Below are 10,746 nucleotides of genomic sequence, written 5' to 3' on the forward strand. Positions count from 1 at the left end.
CCTTTCTTATTAAAGCAGTCTTGGTAAACAAAATAGCATTTGAGTAGGAAATGTATTTAGATCTGAATTGCTTTAATTGGACATTTATGTTGATCAAGTCGCATGTCTAATGGCTCTATTTTATAGATTGAGAAAATAAATTTAATGACTCAGTCCCAAGAGAGGATTTTGCTCAATACAATTAACAAGAAAAAGAGCTATGTTCATTTTATTAGAGGGAGCTTTTATCATTCATTTTAATCTACTTAATGATATTCAAGCATAGTTGGGTGCATTGATATGTTAATTATTTCATGACACAGATGCATATGAACACAGATTTTTACAAGGAAGAAAAAGAAAGGAAAAGTCTGCACATAAGTACCCAGTGTCAAAAAGTCTGCTTAATATCTGCAATAAGTGAGAATAAATTGTATGTTCATAAAGAAAGAGTTTTTCCTCCCTCCAGTAGTAACATTTTCCAAATATTTATTTTCTTTTAATGCTATTTCACATTTATGCATTTCCATACTTTACTAAGTGCTTTGTATTGTCAGAAATATGTATTGGATCCTTATGCATTAATGAAATCTCATATATTTGTTGTGTGCCTCTCTCCAAGTGAATTTGTTGACTAAATCACAATTGCTCCTTGAAATGCAAGACCTGTGAAATTAAAGCAGACACACATTTTTAAAAAATGTAATGGATGCAGTAAACAAAGTCTCTTTTACAAGTCATTCCAGATCAAGTATGAACTATATTCAGTCATTAATTTGTCATATTTACTCTTACTCTCATCTTTAAATTCTAAATATGTGTCTTTGATCTTTCAGTGGTCATCTGTTTCTCCAAAGTCTCCTTATGCCTATGCAGTGCTTTCATAGCAATATTTTCAGACATTTGTTATAGAACTTTCATATTACATTATAGTTTGTAGTGCAAGTGCATGTTTATTCTTGGTTATCACTTTAATTTGTTCTTTTACTCTATTAGCATTTCTTGTATGAATTATTTTTTAGGTACTCTGCTGGAAAGTTCTTAAGAAAAGAAAAAGAGAAACATGTTTGTCTTTCTAATACTTGTAAAGTTGTAATAATATTTTTAAATGAATGACTGGAAAGATGGATGGATGAATCAATAAATGCCCACCCCCGCAGTATCTTTCTGCATCAATAAGGAGGTTTTTAAATAGTTATTAAAAATAAAAAAAAAAAGAATTATGTTTTCTTTAACAAAATACCATCTGTGCAGAGTCATAAATGAGTAATGACAGGAAAGCTCAAATTAAACATGAAACAATTACCTCATAACTCATTATTTAGTCCTCACAAAATTTAGTGTCAGAGATTTTTGAAATCTTCTTGGAGTTATAGATACATTCATAATTGTACTATCTGATTTGCAATGATCACTACCTTTTCATTTATATTTATCTTTCTAATTTTATGTATTTTACAGACAAATTATTTAGTGAAAATAAAATTATCTAACTCCTGAATTTATTACATTTTTCAGCTGAGAAAAAAAAAAGGAATACTGAAATCAGAAATAAAAAGCCAGAAAATATTTTCTACAATTAAAACTATTTATATTAAGAAATGTGATTGGTAAAATCAGTAACATGTGCAAAATAAAAGAAACAGAAAGAAGAGAAGTGATCCCCAAGTTTGGGAGGAATGGAAGTAGGAATTACTGTGAAAAGTGTATGGAGTTTCAGTGTTGCAAATTGAAAAAGTTGTACGATAATCTGAATATAATTAACACTACTTAAAATGGTTACGGTGGTAATTTTAAATTATGTGTTTCTTACCATAACAAAACTATAATAAAAATTGTTGACTCATAAATTTTTCCAAAACATATTCCTAGCATTCATTAAAGAATACATTTCTCAAACTATCAGTTTTGTACACTTGTCAAGTAATGAATGAAACAAAAAAACACCAAAACATAGTTAAAAATCCCCAATTAGTTTTTTATGTGAACTACTTTTGATAGTAAAAATTTATATATAGTCTGCAAAGTCTTCATTAACTACACCCATTCCTCCATGTTGGTGTTATTTGAAATTCTAAATTCGATCTCTCTGGAATAATAACTTATCTTTGCCCAATGTCTTCAAATATTACATGTTTTTATAAATAACTTCCAACTATTCTCTTCTGGTTTTTCAAGATGACTGTTTCGAGACCTCAGAAGCCTGTTACCAAAAAGAAACAGTTACAGCTGGCTCTTACTTGTAAGCACCACCTAGTGGCCTAGAGGTTGAACTGCACAATCCAATGCAAAACCCGCTAACAAGTGCAGCGTTAGGGAATGAAACAACCTTCCTGGTATCTGCCATCCCAGTTCTGATCACACATCCCATACATCGCTATTTCAGTCAGCATTTAAGAAAGCCTCTGCCCAAAGACCATTTATAACCAAGGAACAAATGTGGAGTCATTGCCACTGAAAGCACCCAGGACTGAAACCAAACAACGATACACAACATACATTATAGTCACATCTTCAAAGGAAAAAAAAAAAAAAAAAGAAAGAAAACAAAAACTCATCCACCTGAAAGTAAATTCAAAAATAAGAAGAAAAGATAGTTTAGCCAGATGAGAAGGAACTAGAGAAACAGTTCTGGTAGTACAAAAAACAAACAAACAAAATAAGTGTTATTACCCCCCCAAAGGATGGTATTAACTTCAGCAATAAATCCTAACCAAAATGAAATATTTGAAATATCAGATAAGGAGTTTAAAATATTGATGTTAAAGATGTTTAATGAGATCCAAGAGAAAGTTGAAAACAAACACAAAAAAATCAGAAAAACAGTCTAGAATATGAATGAATATTCACTAAAGAGATAAGTATTAAACAAAACTTTAGGAATTAAAAAAATCATTGAAGAAATTACAGAATATAGACAAAAACTTTAGCAACTAGACTAAGAAGAAGGAAGAATATTAGCGCTCGAAGACAGGTCTTTCAAATTAACCACGTCAGACAAAAATAACAAAATAAATAAATAAATAAATAAAACAGTAAACTAAGCTTTGAGAAATATGGGATTGGGTCAGGCGCGGTGGCTCACGCCTGTAATCTCAGCATTTTGGGAGGCCGAGGCAGGTGGATCACGAGGTCAGGAGATTGAGACCATACTGGCTAACAAGATGAAACCCCATCTCTATTGAAAATACAAAAAATTAGCCGGGCGTTGTGGGAGGCGCCTGTAGTCCCAGCTACTCGGGAGGCTGAGGCAGGAGAATGGCTGAACCTGGGAGATGGAGCTTGCAGTGAGCTGAGATCGCACCACTGCACTCCACCCTGGGCGACAGAGTGAGACTCCATCTAAAAAAAATTATATATATATATATATTTATACACACACACACACACATATTTATTTATGATTATATAAAACCTCCAAAACTATGAGTCCTAGGTATTCCCATAGAAATGCCCTAACTGAAAACCTGTGATTTACTGAATCCTTTCTGCAAAACTTTAATTAATCTATAAAGAAACTGACTTCAAACAAAATACAGTAATATCACAGACAGGAATCACAAAACGAGTCACAAACAAAAATCTTTTACTTCAATATCCACCCCAATTCTATTTTCACTAAGCAGTTATGCTGATTCAAATTATATTTGTCCTCTTCTATCTTTCAAAATTGTTCATAAAGAGTTTGGGAACATGATAAACATAATATATTATTTCACTTCTAAACCCTCTCACCTTCATCCTTAGTAGAGAATCTGACTTGTGTTTTAGGTTCCAAATAGTCCTGTGCTTTAATGGAATCTGTGTCTCTCCTTTGCCTCATGTAGTGAATTAAGCTAACTATTGATAGCCAAATGGTTCCATTCTTCATCTTAGTAGTTTGGAAATGAGAATATAATACAATTTTGATTACTGGTTGATTTTTAACAGGAGATTTGAAGAAGAAAATATTGCACTTAAAAAGGATCACAAATATATCATATTCTGGTTTGTGGCTTCTAACATTATTAGGGTGAAGTAGATGATGTTTGGAGATCATGCTCAATCTTATAATAATGAGGGGAAGCATGATGACCAAGGCCAAATTGTCATGAGTCAGATCTATACGTGGGAATTTCCTTGATTTCTGACCATTTCAAGTTGCCGAATGACCAGACTTAAACTGACAAACTTTCAGATTGTGAGAAGGTTTGAGCTTAGGAATCCATTTACTGTTTAAGCCACTTTCAGTTACATTTTCTAACATTTTGAGACAGGCGACTGAAACATGACATAATACGGTGAGCTTTTGGGGGAGAAGAAAAATATACCTTTTGTTTATTCTGGTGTGCCTCATTGCTTTGGTTTAATGTTTAAATTCAACACAGATACCTCACACAAATTGTTTCTGTTTTGTTTTGCTGGTGATTTGTGTGGTATCTACACACATTTCTTACAAGAAAAAGTAAAGTAAGTTTATAAAGGGACACTAATTATCACAAAAGAAATAAAGCTAAATATGCTCTATTTGACAGTAACAAAAGCAATACACATTCTGCAGATATCTCTGAACCTTATCCAGAGCCTAAACCCAGTGCCAGTTATCCATTAATCCCGAATGTCATTTCCTAGTTTTTGTGCACCTGAATTTGGTGGGTGGACAGAATAAAAGGCAGAAAATCCAATGCCCCAGGAGAAAAAGCTCCGACTACCATCTCAGAACAATAAGAGAAAATAAATAGTCCTCACTTTTTCATGCCAAGTATTCCACCAAGTGCACAAAACAGTTATTTTTCAATTGTTATCTTTTCTTATAACCCATAATTATTAACGTGCCTCCACTGTATAATGAACTACACATTATTAAAAGAAAAAAAAAAACAAATTCTCTATTAATGATTCACACAAAGCAACTAAAAGATGAAATTACAGGAGTCTTCAGAACTGATTATAGTTGCTATTGCAGCTAAAATGAGGAAAAGAGGAATGGTCTGAATAGTTGTAGAAGACTATAAGAAAGAAAATAATTATATTGGATCTTGAGGTTAAAAATAGGTTTAATTAGGGAAGTAGAGGAAAAACTTATGAAGAAGAAGCTTTTGTAGTGTGCTAACCTATTTGAAGCAAAACACATAAAGGTGGGATAGCAGAGATGAAAAACTAAAATATTAGGTCGCAGAGAATGAGGAAATAATCAATTAGATAGTTAAAAGTATCAGCATCAAAAATGTTTATGGAAAGGAGAGAAGACAGCCATATCCTGGTACTATCTCCATCCATTCAAGTTGATGCAATACGATCTAGTGCTTTAAGTGACACTAACAATGTGATGGAATAATGATAGAAATGAAACTTGGAACCAAATCTCCAGACGACCATGCCATAGTTCTTTATATTTAACAAAGAGCAGAGTGCCACATACTGAATAAGATGAGGGAGAAAAGAAGAAAAAGTAGATTTGGAAGCTCTATCAGAAAGCCATTTAATACAGTTTTGGGCCATATAATTTAGAGTCTTGATTACAATAGTGGGGGTGGGAATAGAATACAAAGAGTAAATTTCTAACACTTGCTAATGATGAAAAGGCAAGCATTGTTAAGAGAGTGAATATATGGTTTAATTGGAAGAGTCCAAGATGAGAATAGAAGGCAATATTACCGAGAAAAATGTCTTACAAACAAGGATAATAGTATTTAATACCTTTTGGCATACATGTAATATCCACTTATCAAAAAATAGATACGTATAAAGAAAATTTTGAAAAAAAAACCTCTCTATTTTAGTCCCATTTACTCATTGTCAATCAGAGATACTCAGAGGAGTGCCTGGAAAATACTGTATCTCAAATATCTAAACAAATATTTATTTGTTGAATAAAAACATTGTATTATTGGTAGTAATATTGTAACTATGACTAAATGGTAGCAAGGATTCTTTGACCAAACTCTAGCTAAGTTTCCCTAAAATCTTTTTCAGGTTGGTCCTGACTTTTAGACTTTTGTGTTCATTTCTGCATTGTCCACTATTAGTAAGAAGCCTGCTAAGTCAGTTTAGCCATCCTTGATATCACAATACCCTCATTATCTGATAAGGCTCCTCATACTCCACCATTCCCCTGGTGATACCTGATCATCCTTGCCTGCCTTCAGCAAGAATCATGGTTGGTTGGTTTAGCCAGAATTCCCTTTTACCCTTAATGTTTGTTGTTAGTAGTTTTTCACCCACTGATCTCCACCCTGTTTCTTGGCTGTAAATCCCCACTTTTACTTGCTATATTTGAAGTTGAACCCAATTTCTCTTCTGCACTGCAACAATCCAGGGCAGTAGTACCTAAACCTAATTTAATTTTTCTCCCATAGAATAAAATCTTCTCTACCGATCACAACGAGTGCCATGAATGAATAATTGTTTTTAAACAGCGTCATAGCAGGTATTAAAGGTTTGTGTACTCTGTGAGGACATTTTTTAGGTAAATATGATCCATGACAGTGAAACAAAAATCTATGGAAAAATAAGTAGTAAGGTTCTAGGGCCTAATGTATTTTGTATAAGAAGAATTTTACATGTGGATAGCTTGTACATATAGAAGCTTAATCTCACTTTTCTAACTTGCTTTTTAAACCTTTGTTGGTTATTCTAAAATAATGTGTAATTGTAATTATAATCAAATTTATAGAAAAAACTTAATAGACAGTTTTAATCTCTTAATCATTTTTGGAAAGTTACTTTTCCAAAAGTAACTTTTTCCTATGACTGTTAATTTTCATATGGGGTGACCTGAACTATTACTCTGGAATCTGACAATGACAACATGAGCGGCTGAACACCTGGTGAGAAAAATAGTTGGGGGATGTCTATTTCTCTTGGAAACTCTTCCTACTGGCCAGGCACAGTGGCTCACACCTGTAATCCCAGCGCTTTAGGAGGCCAAGGCGGGCGGATCACCAGAGGTCGGGAGTTCAAGACCAGCCTGACCAACATGGAGAACCCCCACCTGTATTAAAAATACAAAAGTACTGGGTGTGGTGGCACATGCCTGTAATCCCAAGTACTTGCAGGCTGAGGCAAGAGAATCACTTGAACCTGGGAGGCTGAGGTTGCAGTGAGCCAAGATCGCGCCATTGCACTCCAGCCTGGGCAACAAGAGGGAAACTCAAAAAAAAAAAAAAAAAAAAAAAAAGAAAAGAAAAAAAGAAAAAAGAAGAAGAAGAAGAAAAGAAACTAGTGACCTTGCATCATGGGAATTTATTTTTCCTTATACCTCTGAGATGGTCTGGCTCTGCTGGTTGCTTTCCTCAGGTGCTTCACTTTCAGAAAATGTTCTCAGAAACCACTTTCCTTAGAGCTCAATCTAAAGTAAATTGAGAAAATGTGAATAGAAATTTATCAGAGAATGAATGCAAATGCTCTGAGCTTTGATGCAAGAAGGCATTAAATTGAGCATTTCTTAAACCTTTTTATAAATATTAGTTTGTATAATTAATCCTCCCAATTTCCCCATAAATCATATTTCATTATCCTTGATTTACAAGCATAAAACTAAAATATAGAGGAAATGCATAGCCTGCATCGGCAATTTTTTTTTCTAGGCACTACTTTGATTATGCTATTTCTGTTCACTGGAGCCTTCATGTTTTCTCCTCTACTACTTCTAAATCTTTCTACTTCTGCCTCCATAATCTAACCTCTAACTATCTAACCAAAAGGTTCTAATGCTATCCAACATGTGGTTTTCAGTCTAGGAAGTCAAGCCTCTTGATTGTTCCCGAGACACAACAATATCCTTCCCTTTATAACTGACTATTTTTATGAAGAATGTTGCTTTGTCATACATTCAGATTCTGGTATTATCCCCCCTCCAGTCCATTTTTCTAGGCTGTTGTATAGTGAATGTACTAATGAGAAATTCTAATGATAATATTTGCCTCTTTTTTCATTTATTGGGTAAGAAGGACACTGCTTATATTTGATTAAGATCTGCTCTAATGACCACATTTTAACTCAATTACCTCTTTAAAATATCTGTCTCCAGATTCTAAGACACTGGAGGTTAGGACTTTAATATATGAATTTCGGGAAGATCCAATTCAACCCACAACAACAGACAATTAAGTAGTTAAATATAGATGTAACTTTCTTCCAAAGAATAATTTATATACTGAGGGAACTTGTTTAAATATTTTTTCTGAGCAAGTTGCTAATATATTAATTCTATGAAATGGAGATATGCCAGAGAAGATAAAATTCAGCGAGAAAATTGACATAGGAAGAGTTAAATTTGTGCCAGAATTTTTTTTTCCGTTTTCTACAGAATTATAGTTTCATTTGGCAGAAGACCAAGCAGGAAGAAGAAGAAGAAAACTTAGGATGTTATTTTGCTTTTGTTCATTTATCCATCTGTCTGCATGAAGCCTATGACATTGTTTTCCAAATGGAGGACTCCTAATGCCAGAAACGTGGTACTTGGCCTGAAATATTCCGTGCTTAGCCAGTTTCAGTTTAAGAGAAGATGATATTACCGACAATTTTCTTCCTTAAATATGGTTAAACTTGCCAAACACAAAAAAATTCAGTAACATTGCTCAGGATATAGTTTTTAGCCTTTGAGTCTATTGTGTTTTATAAAAGGACAGATATTCTATTTCCTTTGGTTCATGCATATTTTCAATGTTACAGAGGCTATTAATGGCATAGCAAAATAAGTTTTCAAGATAGTTTAGTAGAGAAAAAAATTAAGGATTTCTTAAGGATATCCTGCTTTCTCTCATATATGTTTAAACAACTACATTGAAAAGGAAATATATATAACTTGCTTAATAAAAATAATTTGCAATTTAATTTTTACTTTTAATTTTTTCCAGCTTTACAGATGCATCGACAAAATTGCTTACAGTTAAGGTACACAACATTATGTTTTATTATATGTATACATTGTGACATGATTAGCATAATCAAGCTAAGTGACATATCCATCACCTCATATAGTTACCATTTTTTAATGTGTTTGTGGAGAGAATATTTAAAATCTATTGTCATAGCAAATTTCAAGTATATAATACAGTATTATCAACTACAGTCACCATGCTGTATGTTAGATCTCCAGAACTTATTCATCCTGTATAACTGGAACTTTATACACTTTGATCAGCATTTTTCCATTTCTTCCCCTCACAACTACCAGTCTACCATCTGCTTCTTTGAATTTCACTTTGTTAGATTCCTTAAATAAGTGAGATCCTTCAATATTTGTATCTGACTTATTTCACTTAGCATAATGTCCTCAAGATTCATCCACGTTGTCACAAATGATTGGATTTTTAAATTTATTTAATGCTGAATAATATTCCATTTTGTGTGTGCATCTATCTACTCATCTATCTATCTATCTATCTATCTATCTATCTATCTATCTATCTATCATCTATCAATCTGTCTAATCTATCTGGTTATCCATCCATCTATGTATGTATATCACAGTTTCATTATCCATTCCTCCAACAACAGACACTTAGATTGATTTCGTATCTTATCTATTTTGAATAATGCTACAATAAACATAGGGATAAAGATCTCTCTTTGAGATACTAATTTCATTTCCTTTGGATATACACCTACTAGTGGGATTGCTAGATCATGTGGTAGTTCTATTTTCAACTCTATGTGGAATCTTCACAGTGTTTGTCATAATGGCTGTGCAAATTTACATTCCTATCATTGGTGAACAAGGGCTCCCTTTTCTCCACATCATTGCCAACAATGATTATCTTTTGGCTTTAAGATAACACTGGTTTTGTAAAATGAGTTTGGAAGAGTTTCCTTGCTTTTATTTATTTATTTGTTTTCTTTTGGAAGATTTTGAAAAGGATTGGAACGACTTCTTTAAATGTTTGGTAGAATTCACCAGTGAAACCATTTGATCCTGGGATTGGTATTTGCTGGGAAGTTTTTGATTACTGTTATTGGTCTGTTCAGATTTTCTATTTCTTCATAATTCAGTCTTGGTGAGGGTTTTTATTTTAGAAATTTATCAATTTTTTCTGGATTATCCAATCAGTTGGTATATAGTTGTTCATAAAAATCTCTTATAATCCTTTGTATTTCTGTGGTATCAGTTTTAATGTATCCTCTTTGATTTACAATTTTATTTGTGTCTTCTCCCTTTTTTTCAGGTAGTTTTTCTAAGTGTTTGCTAATTTTGTTTATCTTTTTAGAAAATGAACTCTTAGTTTCATGTATCCTCTCTATTTTTTAGAAAGCTCTGCTTCACTTATTTCTATTTTGATCTTTATTATTTCTTTCCTTCTGCTAACTTTGGGCTTACTTTGTTGCTCTTTTGCTAGTTCCTTGAGATGTAAAGTTAGGATTTTTCTTTGTTCTAGATACAGGTAGTTATCACTATACAATTCTCTGTTAGAACTACTTTTGCTGCACTCCAGACCATCAAAAAACACAGACTATTTGAATGGATTTTCAAAAACAAGACCCAACTCTATGCTGCCTATAGGATATTCACTTTAGCTTTAAGGATACACATTGGCTGTGAAAGTGAAGGGATAGTTAAAGATATTCCATGCCAATAGTAAACAATGGAGAGCAGGGATGGCTATACTTATAGGAGACAAAATAAATTCAAAGTCAAAAACTGTCACAGAGACAAAAAAAAAATCATTATATAATGATAAAGGGTTAATTCATCAAGAAGATATACTAATTGTAAACATATATGCACCAACATTGGAGCAGCTAAATCTACAAATATTAAAAGAACTGAAGGAAGAAATAGATAGC

General features: G+C 32.9%; 1 long non-coding RNA gene across 3 annotated transcripts in view; it reads right to left on the reverse strand.

The window, feature by feature from the left end:
* Window positions 1-10,746, reverse strand: part of LOC103884300 — a 77,257-nt gene that overhangs the window by 5,378 nt on the left and 61,133 nt on the right. For all 3 annotated transcript variants that reach the window (XR_004182821.1, XR_646840.3, XR_646842.4), the window contains exons 2-3: window positions 7,220-7,309; window positions 512-645 (exon numbers count right to left, since the gene is read on the reverse strand). This is a non-coding gene — a long non-coding RNA (uncharacterized LOC103884300). The remainder of the gene's footprint in view (window positions 1-511; window positions 646-7,219; window positions 7,310-10,746) is intronic.

Source organism: Papio anubis, chromosome 3, assembly GCF_008728515.1.
Source record: "Papio anubis isolate 15944 chromosome 3, Panubis1.0, whole genome shotgun sequence".
Classification (NCBI taxonomy): Eukaryota; Metazoa; Chordata; class Mammalia; order Primates; family Cercopithecidae; genus Papio; species Papio anubis.